General features: G+C 38.2%; 1 long non-coding RNA gene across 1 annotated transcript; it reads right to left on the bottom strand.

Moving 5' to 3' along the window:
* Nucleotides 1-18,514: 18,514 nt before the first annotated feature.
* LOC109242459 lies at nucleotides 18,515-19,120 on the bottom strand. Its single transcript, XR_002070402.1, has 2 exons — nucleotides 19,005-19,120; nucleotides 18,515-18,908 (listed from the first exon to the last, which is right to left on the bottom strand). It is a non-coding gene; the product is annotated as an uncharacterized LOC109242459 (long non-coding RNA).
* Between the last annotated feature and the right edge of the window lie 1,263 nt (nucleotides 19,121-20,383).

Here is a 20,383-nt window from a genome sequence, read left to right on the forward strand (position 1 = left end):
TCCTGTACGTGGTGCAAATATGGGAGTATCTTAAAATTCTTGGTTGCCCATTCTCTTCGTACCTGATGTATAAGTAAGTCTGAATCTCCAATCACTAGCAGCTCTTGAACGTTCACGTCAATGGCCATTTTGAGTCCTAAGATGCAGGCTTCATACTCGGCTATATTGTTGGTGCAGGGGAACCTGAGTTTGGCAAACACCGGATAATGCTGACCGATTTCTGATATTAGGACTGCTCCAATGCCAACTCCTTTGAAGTTCGCTGCTCCATCTAAGAACATTCTCCAACCGTCATAGGATTCTGCAATGTCTTCTCCTATGAATGATACCTCTTTGTCAGGAAAATACGCTTTCAGGGGTTCATATTCTCCATCCACGGGGTTTTCAGCAAGGTGGTCTGCCAGTGCCTGTCCCTTGACCGCTTTCTGAGTTACGTAAATAATGTCGAACTCGCTCAACCGGATTTACCACTTGGCTAGCTTGCCAGTGGGCATGGGCTTCTGAAAGATGTACTTCAAGGGATCCATTCTCGATATGAGATATGTAGTATAGGCACAGAAGTAATGTCTTGGCTTCTGAGCTACCCAAGTTAAAGCAGAACAGGTATGTTCCAATAAAGAATATTGGGCCTCGTACGGGATGAACTTTTTACTGAGATAATAATTGACTTGCTCCTTCCTTCCTGTTTCAGCCCCAGAGCGCAGCCACAAGCTCCATCTAACACTGCGAGGTAGAGTAATAAGGGTCTACCTGGCTCAGGCGGGACTAAGACTAGTGGTGTTGACAGGTACTCCTTGATTTTGTCGAAGGCCTTTTGGCAGTCATTGGTCCATTCAGTGGCGGCGTCCTTCTTTAACATCTTGAAGATCGGCTCACAGATAACTGTAGACTATGTTATGAATCAGCTGATGTAGTTAAGCCGTACCAAGAAACTCATCACATCTTTTTTGTTCTTTGGCGGTGGTAGTTCTTGAATGGCTTTGACCTTCGATGGATCCAGTTCTATTCCTCGACGGCTCACAATAAACCCAAGCAATTTCCCAGCAGGAACTCCAAATGCACACTTCGCGGGGTTTAATTTCAGGTTGTATTTCCGCAGTCTATTGAAGAACTTCCTCAGATCCTCTATGTGGTTAGTGGCCTTCTTGGACTTGATAATAACATCATCCACATATACCTCGATATCCTTGTGTATCATATCATGGAAGATGGTAGTCATGGCTCTCATGTAGGTGGCCTCTGCATTCTTCAGGCCGAATGGCATCATCTTGTAACAGTACACTCCCCACAGCATACTGAAAGCCGTTTTCTCAGCATCTTCCTCATCCATCCAGATCTGATGATAACCAGCAAAGCAATCTACGAATGACTGTAGCTCATGCTTGGCACAATTGTCAATCATGATGTATATATTTAGCAAAGGGAAGTCGTCTTTCGGATTGGCCCGGTTGATATCCCGGTAGTCGACACAGACTCTGACTTTCCCATCCTTCTTTGGCACTGGCACAATGTTGGCTAACCACGTCGGGTATTCTACTACCCTGAGAACCTTAGCGTTGATCTGCTTGGTGACTTCTTCCTTGATTTTCAAGCTCATATCAGGCTTGAACTTTCTGAGTTTTTGCTTTATCAGCGGACACATTGGATTGGTTGGCAGTTTCTGAGCCACAATAGATGTACTCAGACCAGTCATGTCATCATACGACCAGGCGAACATGTCCTCACACTTTTTTAGAAAGTCTATGTATTCTTTCTTCTCTGATGGCGACATGTGAATGCTGATTCATTTCCTTGACATTTTCTGAATCTCCCAGGTTGACAATTTCGGTCTCGTCCAGGTTGGACTTAGGTCTGTTCTCAAAATTCTCAACTTCTTTGACAATCTCATCAGGTATGTCATCTTCCTCTAAATCCATGTCCGTTTGTTACGTTGTCTCATTGCATGTCACAGTCATTGGTTCATCAAGACAAGTAATAGTAATGTTGTATAGGTAGTGTAATGAGAGAAAACGATAGCAATATATATTCATTCATAAGAAAAATAAAAAATGCTTTTGATAAATTGAATAATTGTTTTGGACATCGAAGATCTTACTGCGCGAATTGAAAAATGCGAAAACAAAATCATTTAGTAAATAAAACAGTGAATAATGCTTCTTTTAGCCTTGCTACCCCGAGGCTCGTCGGGCTTTGGTTATCCTGATGGTCCAATTCTTGAGATGTGCCCCTCTGCTTGCAGCTTGTATGGAAGGGCCTTACTCCCCTTCCTCCTCGAGAATAACACAACAGTCTATATCAATGTCCTCTAGAAACAAGTTCTTCACTGCTGCAAGTGCTTCTTCCTCATCTAACCCATAAATAATGTCGGCTTATTGGAAGGTCTGCTCCAGATGCGGTATTGGCTACTCTAGTATGTAGTAAGGATTGCGCCATCGTGGCGGCCAGCTATTGAATTCCTCCCAGGTGTATTCATATCCTAATCCGAAGGTAGTGCCATATTTCTTGAGTTTTATAGGTTTAGAGATTCCTTTGAGGTTTTTGCCGAGCCCTTTCCCAGGCTCGTACCCACTCTAACTCAGTATACTCTCGATTTTGCTATCCCACCATTTGTCTTTGTCGATAGCACTGACCCGTTCAATGTGGTGGTAAGTTTCCCCACCCAGCTTCCTTCTTCCCTCGATTGTCGGAATAGTCTGGCGACTGTATATAGGGTTTCTACCGTCACCGTGAATGATCACTTCCTAGTGGTTCCATTCTAACTTTACTGCCTAATGCAGCGTTGATGCTACGACCCCAGTAGCATAGATCCATGGCCATCCCAGCAGCAAGTTGTAAGACGCTGGTACATCTATTACCTAGAAATCGACTCGAACCAGGTTGGTCCCATCTGCAGGCATAGACTAATCTCACTAATGGTGGACCTCTTAGAACAATCGAAAGCTTTCACATTGATTGATCCATCTTTTATCTCATGCAACCCTTTACCCAACTTCTTGAGTGTTATCAGCCGACAAATGTTAAGACTGGACCCTCCATCGATCAGGATTTTGGTGATGAAATAATCTTTGCATTGCACGGTGATGTGCAAGTGCTTTGTTTGTGCCCCAGCCCTTCAGGTGGCAGCTTGTCCTTATGAAAGGTGATCTTATGGCTTTCCAGCACTTGTCCTACCATATTAGACACTTCCCGCTAGTGATGTTATTTGGTACGTACGCTTCATGCAACACCTTCAACAAAACATTCCTATGCATCTCAGAATTTTGCAGCAAAGAGAGAATGGATATTTGTGCTGGCATCTTGTTCAACTGGTCGATGACCGAATACTCATTGGCCTGTACTTTCCTCCAAAGGTCTTCCAGAACTGTCTCGATGAGGGGTGGCCGATTGGAGGCTTACTTTCCTGACTCAGCTAGATGTTCAGGGGTATAGACTCTACCGGTTTTTGTCATACCCAATGTTGTGATAGTTTCTTCAATACTGACCTTGCCCTTCCTTCTCACCTCGGTTGTATAGTCCCAGGGTATAGCATTTGTATATAAGGGTGGCATGGTTGACATCGCCTTTGGGATCGGCGCGGCTATCCTCACTTCGAATGGAACATGTGCCTTGGGTGGCAAGAGAGCAACCTCAAATGGTGCGGGTGCATTTGCCGAAGATACGAATTGAACCTCAATAGTACCGGTGTCTTTGCGAGTGGCGCTACTTCAAACTCAAGTGGTATAAACAGCGTCCTCAAATGGTTGGATCTGGACTATGATTGGATTGAGAGTAATTGCCGGTTTCTTTGGGTCATCACCTTCTGCGATCAACTCGATTGATCCCTAGGGATCCCAGTCATCTTCTACTTCAATCATGTGGAAACTTCCACCCTTATGGTCTGGCAGAGAATTGTTGCGGACGTTTGGAGCGGGTTCCTTTGCCACAATGATCTTGTTATCAATTAGAGACTGTATCTTGTCTTTCAAAGAGCGGCATTCATCGATGGTGTGCCCTTTCATGCCGGAGTGGTATGCACAGGACTTGTTTGGGTTCACCCATTGAGAAGGATTCTCAGGGGTTGCAGCAGGGATGAGGTGACATAACCAGCAGCTTTGAGCTTCTCATACAGCTGGTCGAAGGGTTCAGCAATGGCGGTATATTGTTTTTGAGGTCTGCGATCAAAATTAGGTTGAGGTCTAGGGAAGTTTTGGCATGTAGGGGGTGATTGATAATGGGATGGTTGAGAATTATAAGTGTGGTAGACATGAGCGGGTTGGGAGTATCTGGGTGAAGTAGGTTGATATGTAGGAGGTGGAGATGATTGATAAGTTGGTGGCAGAGCTTGGTACGAGGGTGAGGGTGCTTGGTAATTTGAGGTTGGCAGGTATATAAGTGGAGGTGTTAGGTAAGTTTGGTATTTGAGGGGAGACTTGGTCCTTTGTGCAACCATCACGGCCCCCACGTCCCTTTTCTTGGACACACCACTGGATTGTAAAGCTTTATTTGTAGCTTGCAAGGCTTCGAAATTTGTGACCATACCACTTTTATTACCCTCTTTAATTCTTTCACCTAATATGATAATGTTGGAGAACTTGTGGTTCTCAATCATCATCAACCGTGCATGGTACTGCGAGTCCTGAGCCCGAACGAAGAACTTGTTCATTTTCTCCTCTTCTAAGGCGGGTCTGACCTTAGCAGCTTCGGACCTCCAGCGAGTAGCATACTCGCGAAATGTTTCTGTGGGCTTCTTCTTCAAATTCTGGATATAGAACATGTTTGGTGCGTTCTCTGTATTAAATCTGAATTTGTCCATAAAGTCAGATGTCATGCTCACCCATCTTGACCACTTCTTGGGATCTTGGCTGATGTACCAAGACAATGCATCTCCTTTCAAACTCCTCATGAACAGCTTCATGCGGATCCTTTCATCCTTCCCTAATCCAACCAGCTTGTCGCAACAGGTCCTCAGATGGACCCTTGGATCACCCGTACCATCAAACATTTCAAACTTAGGAGGTTTGTACCCCTCAGGCAGTTCGACATCAGGCTGTATGCAAAGGTCCTCATAGTTCAGCCCTACGATTCCTTTGCTTCCCTCGACGCCCTGTATCGGGCTGGTCAGTTTCTTAAGTTCCTCGGCCAAGTTACTGATAAGAAGATCTTTTTCATCAGACTCAGGTGTGTATGAGATAGGTTGGGTGGAGTGTGGCATGGTCTCCACGTAGATAGGATTGTTATGGTGTCCTAGTTGGAAATGGTCGTTTGTGGAGTTCTGAGGTTTTGGGATGAGTAGTGGATTATTGTTTGGGGTATGACAGGTGTTACATTAGATCTTTGGTGGAGTAGCGTGATGGTGAGGTACGGGGTGATTCTGCTATTTTGGGATATTTTGAGGAGGTGTAGGGTTTTGAGCGTTGGGGAAGTTGATATATGGGGCATTGAGGGAAAATGACAGGTTTGCCAAATTTCGAACCTGATCGAGCTCTTCCTGGAATTTTAACAGTTTATGTTCAAGCTGTGACACATTCTCATTAGGAACCCGAATACCCTGGCCATCAGTGGCCTCTAACCGTTTAACTATGTTCTCCTTCCTGATGTTGTTTAAGTCTTCCATTTTATTCTTGCCTTTAGAGGGACTAAGAGGAGGAGTGGGTGGAGGGCCCTGGATCTTTTGAAATAAGATGATGATGCTAGAGTGCACGAACTAACCTTTGGGGAGGGGAATAAAAAGAAAGAAAACAAAATAAAACAAAAGGTAATCAAGTTAGCGAGGATTATAAAAAGTATTGCAATATTTAAACATATAATGCGGGAATGTAAAACGTGTACTAATTTGGGAACCTCTTTGTGCCCGAGGTAGGCCTAGCGACAGGTTGATTTGGAGAACTTAAAAGGCTAAATGCCTCATTTCATAATGTAAGAACAGTCGAATCCCAAAACGATACTGAAATAATGATAAAAAAATGAGTTACTATTGGCGCTTGGCTTTATTTCACCTTAAGAAAAAGCAAAAATAAATCTAGCCTATTTGGTCCCAGAAGGACCTTCCTCAGGTTGAATGTTCTCTTTGATCAAATCCTCCAGATCGCGTAGGCTCGTTAGTAAGAACGCCTTCGCCAGATGTCCTTCTTCGTTTCCCTCAGCGCTCTGGCAGTCGTTGACCCTTTTCCTCACTTTTCCTTCCAATTCTAACAGGATGTATTCCAGATAATCTACATTTTCGCTAGTATTGACGGCCCTTTCTTTCCATTCATTGATTTGATCATCTGATGGAAGATTCCTCCGCCAGTCTAGCAAGAGTGGGGGTATGTTAACCATTCCGAAGCTGGGGACCTCGTGCCTCATTTTCTGCAAAACAAAAGGGTTAAACCTTACCCCTACCAGACTCGACTATTTATACATTTATGATCAGCATATCGGTATTTAGTTCTCCAAATAAATGCACAGAACGTAATGATGTCCGTTTGGGTTTAGGGAAAGCCAGTGGACTTTTGGACAAGGCTATCTTAAAGGATCATTATGCGGACAACATAACTGACCCGGCTAGGTTTGACCATGATGCATGCACAATTTAAATAGAGTAAGGTTTCTATGGGATTTAGACTGGTACCCTCAAGCGTACAACTCAAAGGGAAGGCACGGAACCGTTGACTGCACCGCTGATCGACTAGTTTTACCGCAAATAAGTCTTTCCGAATTTAGGGGGTAATAATATAGGAAGGCGCAACCACTCATCAAGCGTTGCTATAGTATTTTGTTTGGCATGAGTGGAGTATGATGTGGAGCATGAAACGTAGGAAGAAATAAATACAGAACTTAAATAATTGAAAAGACAGTTACAGAGAAAGAAAAATAAGGAGACAAGTCAGTTTTCAGGTAATAAAAGAATCATAAATGCTTAAAATAGACAGTTAAATTCAAATAAGGCAGAAGGGTACGGGATAAAGCATGCTTGGACTAAGTTGTAAAGACAAGTTCGTTATGGTAAGAGCCTCAAAATATCCCCAGCAGAGTCACCATATTGTCGCGCCCTCTTTTTCTCGCCTCCTCGTGGGGAGAAGTCCGGGTTTCGACATTCACGGGGTGTAATGACTCATTTCCTTTTGGGAATTGGGTATTTGAAGAGTCTCCACCTAACGGATTATGGTGCGTTAGGACACCTAGAGCGATTAACTCTTGGGTTGGTTTGAATTACCAGATATTAGGGTAAGGGCTCGAGTAACCTCGAAGGGAAGGTGTTAGGCACCCCTCTTGGTCCACAACTGTAGGTCTCGGCCGAACTTATTTCACAAATTAGTCCATAAATAAACAACTGAAGGAAATAAATGCAAGGAGCATGTTGGGGCATTGCATAAAATAACAATTTAAACATATTGTAAAGAAAGGAAAATAAAGTTTCAAGCAAAGAGGGTTTGGGGGAGAGGGAGGTCCTAGGTTGGTTAGCCTATAGGATCACATCAGTACAATGCCCGGTAATCACTCCTTAGAAAGAGGATATGCGTGGCATTAGCGCATCGGTCAACATATCCGTGTCTACCCGTCCTGTACCCTTATTGGTCATGCAAAGCGAGTGTTGGTCATGGATTCCCATCGCGTGCTGCTACCCGTCCCTTATTAATGATCTTAGAGGGAGTTAGGACCCTACCTCTAGGAAGTCATAGACAAACCCCTAAGGTTTTTAAAGGTGAAAATTCTAAGGCGACAACAAAACAATTAGGACTTTGCGCAAACAAGAATAGGAAGGAGTAGATAAAGGCTTAATTTTCCTCCTCAAGTACACATACAAGCAGCACGACTCAAACACAATTAAGATCTTTATTAATCAAAGTTCTAAAGCAGGTCTATAAGTGACTATGCAAAAATAGACCACATTTTTATACCCAGAAGTTATAACAATTGCCTAGGGACTCTTTTAAAAGTTATTAGAATCAGAAATGTTAACGATAGAGAGAGCTTCAGGGAAATGCTGTTTTGAATATGCCCTAAGGCTTGCCTATATATAGATGCTACGTCTATGTTAATGCAGAAACAAACAGGTTTTCGAAATAGACTCTTTTAATACCTATAAGCATGGTATCTAATGAGATTAATGCAATTTTGAAAGAACATGTTTCAGAAAGTACTTAGCACATAATAAAACCAATTTAGAAATGAACTAGGCGTGATCAAGTTGACTTATTTAGACTAAACTAGTTTGAAAAGCAGAATTTTGAATATGGTTCCCTATAGGCATGATATCTAAGTGTAATACTGGTTTTAAGTTTGCAGGCGGGGAAACATACATAAATACTCGTTGTACCAGAATCTGAATTAAGTCCTATAGGCATGGAATCTTTCATTAATCTGATTTTATGACATGATTATTTGGAACCTATAGGCATGGTTTCTAAACATGACAAAATGCAGAACCTTATGAACGTGATTTTCTACTTGATACAAATGACATTAGAAGTGAAATCCTATAGGTATGATTTCGATTAGGCAAAAGCAATCAGACTTAAAAGAGTAAACCACTATGAGCATGTTTTCTATTGCGCAAAGTGGGCAGATTTAAAAGTAAGATCCTAAGAGCAAGCTTTCTACCCGTATTACCCGATAAAGCATGTATCTACCCACCCTTTTCACTAAATACCCCAATATATGTTTACAAGTTATTACAGACCAATGAATGAATTACATAAGTAAATAAAAATCAAGGAGCTATTCTATAGAGAGCCTTCAATTAGGCCCAGATTCCCCAAAGTCTCCAATGACCTCATATGCCTCAATTCCATAGACAATGACATAGTCTAGGTGCATCAAAGTTCCCTAAGGATCTCAAGGATCCCAGGTAGTGCTTACACTCAGACTTGGTAACCAAAATTGAACAAGTGCAGTGTGGAAGGGCCAGCTACAGTTTGCCAGAGTTCAGAGGGTTCTCAAGAGGATCCCAAGGCAGTACATATAGTAGAGGGGGCAGAACTTATTGACTAAGAGTAGAGTGAAAGTGATTTTAGTGAAAAACTGTATAAAAGAGGGCCTGTTTGAAAGTAGTTTAGTAAAGCAATAGAGACTGTTTAAAGAAAAGGGTTGAAGAGATGAACAGAAGTCCAAACGCCTTAGGACAGGTTTGCACATAGACAATTCACAGAACCAAGTAAACTCAGTAGTCACACACTAGGGTCAAGGGAGTTTGGGAATACATAGGACATATAACTAAGCAAAGACTTGGAAATTAGTATAGTCATGCCCAAAAGCAGCTAACTTGACATAATCACAAAATCTGACATAAAGAACAGACTCACATGCAGGGGAATAGGGATTCAGGGACTTCATGGTGGTAAACATATAACAAGTAAGTGATGATTGGTGTAGACATGCTCAGAAACAAACAGAAGGGGAAATATACTGATCTCAAGGGAGGGGGAGACATGCTAATAATGTAACCCTCAACTACAAGTTTCACTACAAACCCACAAATATAAGCAAACTAGAAACAAGATGAACTGAAACAATAAGAGAGTCATATTGTTGTTGGAACTTTGAATAGAAACTAGGACATACTAGTAAAGAGGATAGTGAGCAGAATGAAAGAACAAGAGAACACAAATGGTTAGCCTTCGCTTGAGCCGGCTATCTTAGAGCAGTAGCAAGTAGCACAAGAGAGAGAGCAGAAATTTTTAAGTGTGAGAGATAGTTTTGAACCAAGTGTTCGTGTCTGTGCTAATGAAAGACTAGGGTATATATATATTTTGAAAGCAGGTAGTAAATAAGGTAAAAAAAATCACAGTCCATTAGTAATTAAGGAACTTGAGATCAATCAGTCAGGAAATCAAGGTAAGTCCCCTTTAATTGAGGGGCTAACTTTGAACCGTAATAGACATATGCCAAATAAGGAAAGATACCTTGTAAAGCTGGACATGCCAATTAAGGAAATATTTTCTGCATAGTACAATAATACAATATGTAATAGAGGACAGGTTGAGCACACATAAATCAAGGAAAGACTTTAGCAATCAATTAACAGCATAATTGACCATCGAATAAGGTCAGAAAAACGTTCTACAAGGTAAAATTCAGTAGAATAATCATGAAAGATCAATCACAAAGATTGAGGGATGCAGGAATAGGAGGTAACACTGATTTAGCACCACTCTATAAGAATAAACACATGGTAAGCAAAATCAAAACCCTAAGAGGTCGAGTAGGACAAGAATCACATATAAAATTAGGGATTAATGTAGAGCATGGTCTGAATTAGTAAGCTAAGCATGATATAGGTAGGAGAAGTGAAGAATCAGAAACATTGGTGAACCAAATAGGCAAAATCACACAATAGGCAGGGATAACCACAACTAAGAACCATAGCAAACAGAAATAGGGCAAAAAATCACAGAATCATAGAAACATATAGAGTACTTAACATATTATCAAAACAAAACTCATAAACCCAAGGTTGAGGCTAAGAAATTAGGGTTTTCAACATAGATGAGTTGAAAAAGGAGTAAAAGAATAGAATTGTTCGGGATATACAAAGAATAGAAGTTAAAACATGAAGAATTGATTTAAACAAAGTGTAGAAGAAGTCCTTAAAAACCCTAATTTTAAAAGAAAGTAAAACAACTTGAAATCGACGATTTTGCAAGAGACGTTCAAGAACAGTGTAAAACATAAAAGGAGCAGACTTGAATCGTTTAAAAATAGCCCAGATCTATGAGGTGTAAACAAAAATTACGGTTTCAAAAGAAACCCAAATAGAAATGGAAGAACCTGTTTAGAACTTCAAAGATCGTAACTAATATAGTGTGATTTTGCTCAGAATCACATCGCAGAAGTCATGAACAGCCAAAAAGAGCAACCCTAGACATAAGTCGGTGTGGCCAAGGGCCCTTGAAGGCCTCAGAAAAGATGAGCAAGGCAATGGAGGATCCATTCGAGGCTTGGGGTTGAAAGGCGGTCACCGGAGAAGACCGGAGAAGACCGGAAAAGGAGGCGGCGGTTGAAGAGGGATTAGGGTTAGGTTGAGAGAAGAGAGGAGACGAGAGCAACTGAAGGCGGCAGGCTATAAAGATGGCTAGGGTTAGGAGGTGTTAGGGATTATAAAAAGAAAGAATGGGTATGGACCGTTGATCTAGGAGATCAACGGTCAAGATTTGATCGGGTAGATGGGTCGGGTAAATATATGTAGGGTATGGGTCGGGTATATTAATAAGAAATTGGGTTGGGGTTTAGTCTAATATGGGGTGTAATTGAAATGCCAAATCCGGCTATAATTTAAATCGCCAATTTTCTCTATTTTAATTTATAATAATTAATAAGTAATTTATGAAAAATAATTTAATGCGCCAAAATAATTTAAAATACATGATTAAAATTTTATAATTATAGGGACCAATTTTATGCATATAAAATATAATTATACATTAAAAGGGCTAACATTACAATTATATGCAATTTAGCTTAAAAAATACTAAATATAATTATAAAAATTCATGAAAAATATATTAGCCATATTTTGACATAAGTATACCAATTAAATGAGTAAATCATCACAACAATAATTTGAAAAAATATTTATTGAGGTTTTATGGATAAAAGGGAGGAAAATAAATTAATTTGAACTCTTAAATTATGGAAAATATAATAAAAACCTTGTGCATGCTTATATATGCATATATATGCTATTTCGAAGGTATTTTTGCATATTTAAAATATGTAGAGAAAAATTGGGTATCAGCATGCTCTCCTCTAATCCTCTTCGGTGCTCTCTACTAATTTAATGTAAGCCGCTTTCTTGGCTTCCACTATATCTTGGACCACGTCATTCCACCACCAGTGGCTTTGGTGCCCACCAGAGTAACCTTTCGAAACTCCCAACACCTCTCTCGTTGCCTCCCTAATACAGTCTGTCGTCGACGTCCACATAGCACTAGCGTCCCCACCACTCTTCCACGCACCAATAGTCATCATCCGCCTCTCCAACTCCCGCGCATTATCCTTAGACAAAGCTCCCCACCTGATCCTCGACTGACCCCTACAAACCTCTTCTTCCTTTTCATCAAGATACCGGCGTCCATCACTAGGAGCCTATGTTGAGTCGCGAGGTTCTCACTCGGGATCACCTTGCAATCCTTGCACAACCCCCGATCACACGTCCTGAGGAGGAGATAGTCAATCTGAGTCTTAGCCACCATACTCCAAAAAGTTACCAAATGTTCCTCCCTTTTCGAAAACATAGAGTTCACGATCACCAACGCAAAAGCTCTAGCGAAATCCAATACAGAGGTACCACCCCCATTCCTATCCCCAAAGCCGAAGCCACCGTGCACCTCACCATAGCCACCACTAGACAACCCAATACGACCATTGAAATCACCTCCTATGAGTAACTTCTCCGTAGGCGGAATACCCCGCACCACCTCATCCAGCGCCTCCTAGAAGTGCCTTTTAACCTCCTCGTCCACGCCCGTCTGCGGTGCGTAAGCGCTAATGACATTCAGGGTGCTCCCTCCAACTACTACCTTAATTGCCATCAATCTGTCATTCACCCGCCTAACCTCTACTACCAACTCTTTGATCCCCCTATCCACCAAAATGCCCACTCCATTCCTGCCCTTCGCGACTCCTGAGAACCACAATTTATACCCGTCTACATCTCTCGCATTCGATCCTACCCACCTAGTCTCCTACACACACGCTATATTGACCCTCCTTTTCTGGAGAATGTTCGCTAGCTCTATAGACTTACCCGTCAACGTCCCTATATTCCACGATCCAATTCTCAACCTACAGGCGATCTTGTTCCCTTTACCACCCCCTGACCCTTTCCCTACCTCCCTCTCCACCACCCGACCTCCCCGAGAACATTACCATACTCTGCCATTACAAACCACAGACTCTATACCTACAAAGGTCTAAAAATATAAAAGAAAAAAAATACCACACAGAACAACAAAGGGCGCAAATAGTAACTTCAAGCCCACTACTAGACTGACTAGACTAGTACGAAATACTACGGCAAAAAAGTAATTAACAAAGGAGACAGAGAAACAGGTTGCGGGAGGTACCATTCCCGCGAATAGAACCTGGAACTTTCAACTTGGTATACTTTTGATGCGGCGGAACCCGGCATATATCTGCTGCTCTACTACTTGTGTGTGTGCACCTCCCTACCGCCACCAAACAGCCACAAAAGTGATACCTGCAAAACACAAACACCCACGGAACCAAGAGGAGAGAATATGTCTTATGCGAATCAAAATCTCTAAATTCGATTCCGTAATCTGATCTCCGATGGCCACTCTTTTACCGTCGCCGAAATTTTCCTCTTTAAACCGTAGATTTGAACAAAACCCACAATAGGTACCCTCTATATATATATACCCACCCACTGAAAATATACAGTAAAGGGTAATTGGAATGAAGAAACCCAGCTATACCAAGAAACAGAGATCTGTAATAGCGCAATCCACTAAAAAGATCTATACAATATAAGGGGGAAATATAATGGTTCAAATGAAAGTAAAGAAGAAAGAACCAAGAGATAGAAAATTACTTCAGTAGAATATCTTCGCGAAAACCATAAAATTTAAAAACACACACCCGTTTAATAAAATCACAATACTATTTATGCGGTAACACATTTGCGGTATGTATTTTACGATTATTGCAACTGAAAAATTCATCAATGTATCAAATAGAGGAACGAAGATCAAATATACAAAACAATCGGCTAGGTCGTCACATCATACTACACTTCTACACCTTGCGTGCAAATTCAGGAGCTCAGTTGTTTTGGGAGACGACGCGTAGCATTGAAGACGTACTAGCATTACAGATACAAGCTACCACTTATTCATGGTAGTTAGGACCTATTTTTCTGTTTATGTAAATTCAAACATGTGATGTATCTTTACTCAAACCAGAATTGTATTCTTATTCTTAGTCAGTCATGACTTATACTATCAGTCCTAGGGATAGTTGTATTGATTTTCGTAATTTTATTTATTGTTTATTGATGTTTTTTTTATATCTTATATTGTTTGGTTTACCTGACAGGTTGGATTAGGTGCCATCACAACTTGGTGGAAATACATTATACATTTGATGCCAGCAATTGAGTTTGAGTTGTGACACCAACTTTTTGTTATAAAATTATAAATTAAGTCAAATATTAAATCAACCAAGACCAAAATATGAGATAAAATAAGAAAATTAAAATTATATGTTAATTGAAGACTATTGCAAAATTGGTACAGAAATTTGTAAGATAAAACAGCACATATATTCAATTGCTTTATCTTTTAAACTAAAATCATTATAAAAAGAAACTCCAAGATTATGGGTTTTAATACACTAATTTTATAACAGATGCCTACAAACATCGTATACAAATTGAAGTTGGGTATATAACAAATTGCTTTCATATGAAATTCAAAGTTACTATAAAATACGTGAATATAAAATTCAACTACGAATATCAAGTTTACAAGTAAATATAAAATTCAACTACTAATAAAAATATTTGCATAAAAATTTAATTACTAATACAAAACTTTTTTGCTTAAAGAAAGAGGACTTGCAACCCGTAATTTTGTAGATGTTGCTCGAACATGGTATAGTATAGATAATGAAAAGGTGATAATCAGAAACAAGAAAGGTAATATAAAATTATGTATAGTTCAAATAGCCCCAAAAAAAAGTTTATTAGTAAAATAAAAAAGTTAAACGAGCTTGTTTTCACCTAATATGCTTTATAGAAAATTAGAGGGTGTTTGGCGCTAATAAGCTAGTCAAAGCAGCTTATAAATACTTCTTGTCTTTAGAGGCGGATTTAGGATTTTTGGTATATGGGTGCACTGCAACAAAAAAAAAAAAAAAAGGAAAAAAAGTATCTAGTGGGATTGATCCCAATACTTGTTGGTAAATAATTCAACCTCCAACCAAGTGTATTCAACCTTTTAGAAATATGGGTTCCAACAGTTAATCTTATATCAATTTTAGAAAATATGTAGATAAAATATCTAATGTTACGAAAAAAATCATAGATTCACGTGTTCCATAACGAAACCTATAAATCCCTTGGCTTATAAGTTGGTCACCCCAACTTATAATTTTTCAGTTTATAAACACTTTTAGATGACCAAAGGTTTCTTTTTGCCCTACTAATAAGACCATCTCCAACCCTAACACCAAATTTCACACCAAAATGGTGTAACACCAAATTTACTTCAATCATTACACTATTTTTTACACCAAAAAATAATATTTCTTCTCTCTCTTCTATATTATATTATTATCTTCTATTTAAATTTTATTTTTTATTTCCTTCAAACAAATACTATATTTTTTTTTTCCATATTCATTATATATAATTCCAATTCACTACTTATATAATCATTTATTAGAAAATTATTTTAAAGGATAAATCTACTAAAAGTGGTTCTTAGTTGTGGTTATCCCTGCCACAACTAAGAAAATACCGAATATTTCAATTGCTTATTACCAGTTTCAATATATTATTCAAACATAATTACTTTTTCTGTTTTAATTTGAATGACATACTTACCTTACTAGTCTATTTCAAAGAGAAAAATACATTTTTATATTTAGAAATAATTTAACTTTAAATTTTTTATTTTAGTCACTTTACCCTTAATGAAATTTTTTTATAGTCACAAAAATATTATGGCCCCACAAAACTTTTTCCCCTTAAGCTTTTAGGGTCGCATGTTTCAAAAATATCCTTTTTTTTCTGAAATTTATGTCAAGTTAAACTGCATCATCTAAATTGATACGGATGGAGTACTTATTTATTAAATCAGCTTTAACACTTAAAAGTATTTTTTAGCACTTAATCCTAATAAGCTACTTTAAATCAGCTAAGTCAAACGGATTCTTTATTCCAAATTTTTCCTAGTGTGTGTGAATTAGTCATACTTTATATCTACATTTGGGAAATACTCAAATAACTATTTTGTCCGGTCTTAATTTTATGTCTAAAAGAATGAAAAGGGGGATGATATTTTGCTAAGTGTCATTATACTTTTAATTAAATTAAAAGTATAGGGTGATTAAGGACATGTATTATGGAACTAAGACTCGGGTCAGGACAGTGGGAGGCGACACAGAGCATTTTTCGGTTGTTTTAGGGTTACACCAAGGGTCAGCGCTCAACCCAATTCTTTTGCCCTGGTAATGGATGTACTGACACACCATATTCAAGGGGAGATGCCATGGTGTATGTTATTTGTTGATGGCATAGTGCTGATTGATGAGACGCGAGGCGGCGTCAACGAGAGGCTGGAGGTTTGGAGACAGACCCTTGAGTCTAAGAGTTTCAAGTTGAGTAGGACTAAGACGGAGTACTTAGAGTGCAAGTTTAGTGATGAGCCGACGGAAGCGGGATTGGACGTGAGGCTTGATTCACAAGTCATCCCCAAGAAGGGTAGTTTCAAGTACCTTGGGTCGGTTATTCAGGGAGATGGGGAGATCGACGAGGATGTCACACATCGTATAGGAGTTGGGTGGATGAAGTGGAGGTTAGCGTCTGGAGTCCTGTGTGACAAAAAAGTGCCTCAGATTCTCAAAGGTAAATTTTATAGAGCGGTGGTTAGACCAGCCATGTTGTACGGGGATGAGTGTTGGCCAGTTAAGAACTCACGTATCCAAAAGATGAAAGTAGCAGAAATGAGGATGTTGAGGTGGATGTGCGGGCACACCAAGATGGATAAGATTAGGAATGAAGTTATTCGGGAAAAGTTGGGTGTCGCCCCCATGGATGACAAGTTAAGGGAAGCAAGGCTCAAATGGTTTGGGCACATCCAGAGGAGAAGCCCAGATGCGCCGGTGAGGAGGTGAGCGGCTGGCTCTGGTGGGCATGAGGAGAGGTAGAGGGCGGTCTAAGAAGTATTGGAGAGAGGTGATCAGACAGGACATGGTGAGGCTTCAGATTACTGAGGACATGGCCCTAGACAGTAAGTTGTGGAGATCGAGCATTAAGGTTGTAGATTAGGAGGTAGTTGAGAATATCTCTACGGCGCCGCAGAGTGAGGCTATTCTGTTATGACTTGATCTTTGACTGTTAGTGTTTTATGTTGAGTTCACACTACTTTTTCGTTCCTCTTTGATGTGCTTTATCTACTGGTTATTGTTTTGCTTTTCACTTATTTTCTTGTTCTGGTGATGATGTTCTTTGTTCTATGGTTTCTATTGAAGGTACCGATAGATTGCCTCTTTTCGTCTTCTTGAGCTGAAGGTCTTTCGGAAACAGCCTCTCTATCCCCCGCGAGATAGGGGTAAGGTATGCGTACACACTACCCTCCCCAGACTCCACTAGTGGGATTTCACTGGGTTGTTGTTGTTTGTTGTTGTTGTAGTATAATATAGATATAGATAGATAGGTAGATAGATTAAAAGTTAAAAGTCCAACGTTGAGTGCAAGCGGATAAAAAATGGAATCACACAGTAACTTACGAACCCAAAGTACACAATTCCTATTCCTCTCACTAGCTAGTTTCCAAACAAAAGCTAAACTTTAATTCAGCTTTATATACTTTTTTTCAGACACAAGGAGTAAAGATCTGGCCTCCACAAATATTTTCCCTTGTCCACTATATAGTCATTTCAATGTCCTTTTCCATGTGACTGGTGAATTGAGCAAAATGCAGATGGTTTACTGTCATTTGCTTGAAGACAAATATTGGTCCTTTACTATCAATTAATGTAAGGGGGTTGGGGAAAAGTAGAACAAAATGGGGACCATAGATATAATATCGACAAATCTCAGTAAAATGTTCTGGTTCTGAAACCACCTGGACTAACTACATGTGCAAGTTTGGATGGTGACAAGCCAATACAAAGTACTACTCCAACTTACACTACAACAAATTTGATTTATTAGCGACAAATGTTTTTGTCACTAAAAGGCTTTATTTCGTCACTAAATATCTTTTCTGGCCAAATTTTTTTCGTCAATTCTTCGTAGCCATAAATGGGTCACTAAAAGTTTACAAAGACGATTTAGTGGTTCATCGCTAAATGACGTTACATTAGCGACACATTTGTTATTTCGTCCCCAAATATATTGAATCAGTGACGAACTTATTTGTCAGAAAAAGTTCAACTTCTTTGTAGTAGAAAATAACTTTCGTCACTAAATAAATTCTTAATACCGACGAAACAAATTTGTCACTAATTTTTATCTTGATTAGTGACAATTCTAATTGTCTTTAAAGTGGTTTCTAATTTGTAGTTGAAAAATATGATTTTGTCACATAAGATATGCAAACTTTAAGAAAAAGATTATCATTAATTTGTATACAAAAACGTTTTCGTCCCTAAATGTATAAAATTAAAGACAAATTTGTTTGTCTAGAAAATTGTAACGATTTGTGACTGAAAGGTATTTGGCGATGATTATATTGATTTTGGTACTATTTGCCATTTTTTAGATAAATGGATTATTTTAATATTTAGAATTTATACATAATAATGAATATTCTATAATTGAATTTAATACATTTTTTGCAAATTTTAATGTTTATCGAACAAATTGTTAAAAAATACAGAATCTTTATTTCTCATAGAGGATTAGTTACAATATTTGGGATTATCGGAATACAAAGATGAGGATAAAAAATATATACACAAAAACATGAGTAGCGGAGTAAAAACCATGACATTTACACTGTATATTATAAAGATTTCAGTCTCAAATCCCCAACTAACATCAAGAAACTGCAACTAACACTTAATACATTCACCATTTCTCAATTGGAAAAAAAATACTCAGCTTTTGCTTTAACCAACCCTATGTTAAAATCTTTTGATTCTTGAATATCTTTCTTGACTGCATAGTTTCTTTTTCTGTTTTCCAAATCTCTTCTTGCTTGGCTCTGTCTCTCGCCCATGTTTTGGCTTGAAGAGCCTCATATTGGTGAAGGCATGACCTTGTTTGTCAGAGAAAAAAGATAGGCAAAGACAAGACATCAACATAAAAACATAGAAGATTAACGAGTTTAAATAAAAAGAGAAGAAAGACAAACCTATAGATCTTTCGTGAAACCGTCAATGGTGGTAGAGTTTTGAAGAAACAGAGCCACTTTTTCATGAGAGAGAAGTCGGGAGATGTGAAACTATAAATCAGTCTACAGTTTTAATTTGTGGGAATAAGCATTTGATCAATGATGGGTAACTTTATGGATTTATTTCAGTTTCATTTCCTTAAGTTTAGGGATCTTAATAGGAAAATNAAAATTGGAAGTCCCGGAATACTTTGGTACGTTCCGACCNAGCCGAATATGTCGTCCACTTTGTTATGCTAGTTACTCTTACTTATCTAGAATTTCTATTTATTTGATGAAAAGAAATTTAAATTGGTAAAAGAATCAAAAGAGAACTCCATAAAGTAAAAGATCAATTTTCAAATTCTATTCAAAATTATACGCTAAGGCCGAAATCTCTATATTTTGCAAGAAGCCTTAGAACAATACTTTTACGTAATACCCTTTTAAAATTATTTTAATTTAAGAAAATCAAACATTATGTTTTCTAATAAAAGATACAGCAAAAAAAAAAATCAAAAGTTCCTTAGATTTTTTTTGAAATTCCTTAGATTGTTTAGTTGAACCTAACATTATGAAAAATAGATGAAAGTATCATTTATTTTCAAAGAATTTTTGTCTTTTCTTTTTCAATTTAAAAATATATTTAGAAAATAATCTTAGAATTTTGTTAATTATTATACCTTAGGGTAAATTAGATTAAACACCTTTGTAATATGACTCAGTTGCAACTATATCTCTTGTATTTTAAATCAAACACTTACACTCCTTATACTATGAGAATCTTATACAAATATAACGACTCAGTAACAAATATACATCACTCCCCCCTTGTATTTCAATAACAAATATTTCTACTTCATATACTATGAATATCCTAAAATTTTATGATCGCTTAATTACGATATACACCCCTTATTCCCTATATTTTTGTAAAAATATTTAAACCCCTTATATAATAAGAATCTTGCTTCAAGATAAATGATCTTCCAACTAAGTGAATTTATGATAGTTTAGAGTGGAACAATGAATAAGCAAAATAAAATAAAAATAAGAAATTTTAAAGGATACATGTTTCGAAATAATTTGAAGCACACAATGTTTTAAAGGATACATGTTTCGAAATAATTTGAGAAAGTCACACAGGATAAAGTCAAATTAAATTTTAAGAGTAATATAAAATTATATTAATTATATTATATTAAACCTGTAATTTATTAAAAATTTATATGTGAATTTAATAATATAAAATAATTAAAAATACGATTAGATAAGAAAGGAACAAAAATATAAATTTATTGGAAATATAAAAATATAAGATTTATATTTAAAATTATGATGAGAAAAGTCGTACATATACA

Source organism: Nicotiana attenuata, unplaced genomic scaffold, assembly GCF_001879085.1.
Source record: "Nicotiana attenuata strain UT unplaced genomic scaffold, NIATTr2, whole genome shotgun sequence".
Taxonomy (NCBI): domain Eukaryota; kingdom Viridiplantae; phylum Streptophyta; class Magnoliopsida; order Solanales; family Solanaceae; genus Nicotiana; species Nicotiana attenuata.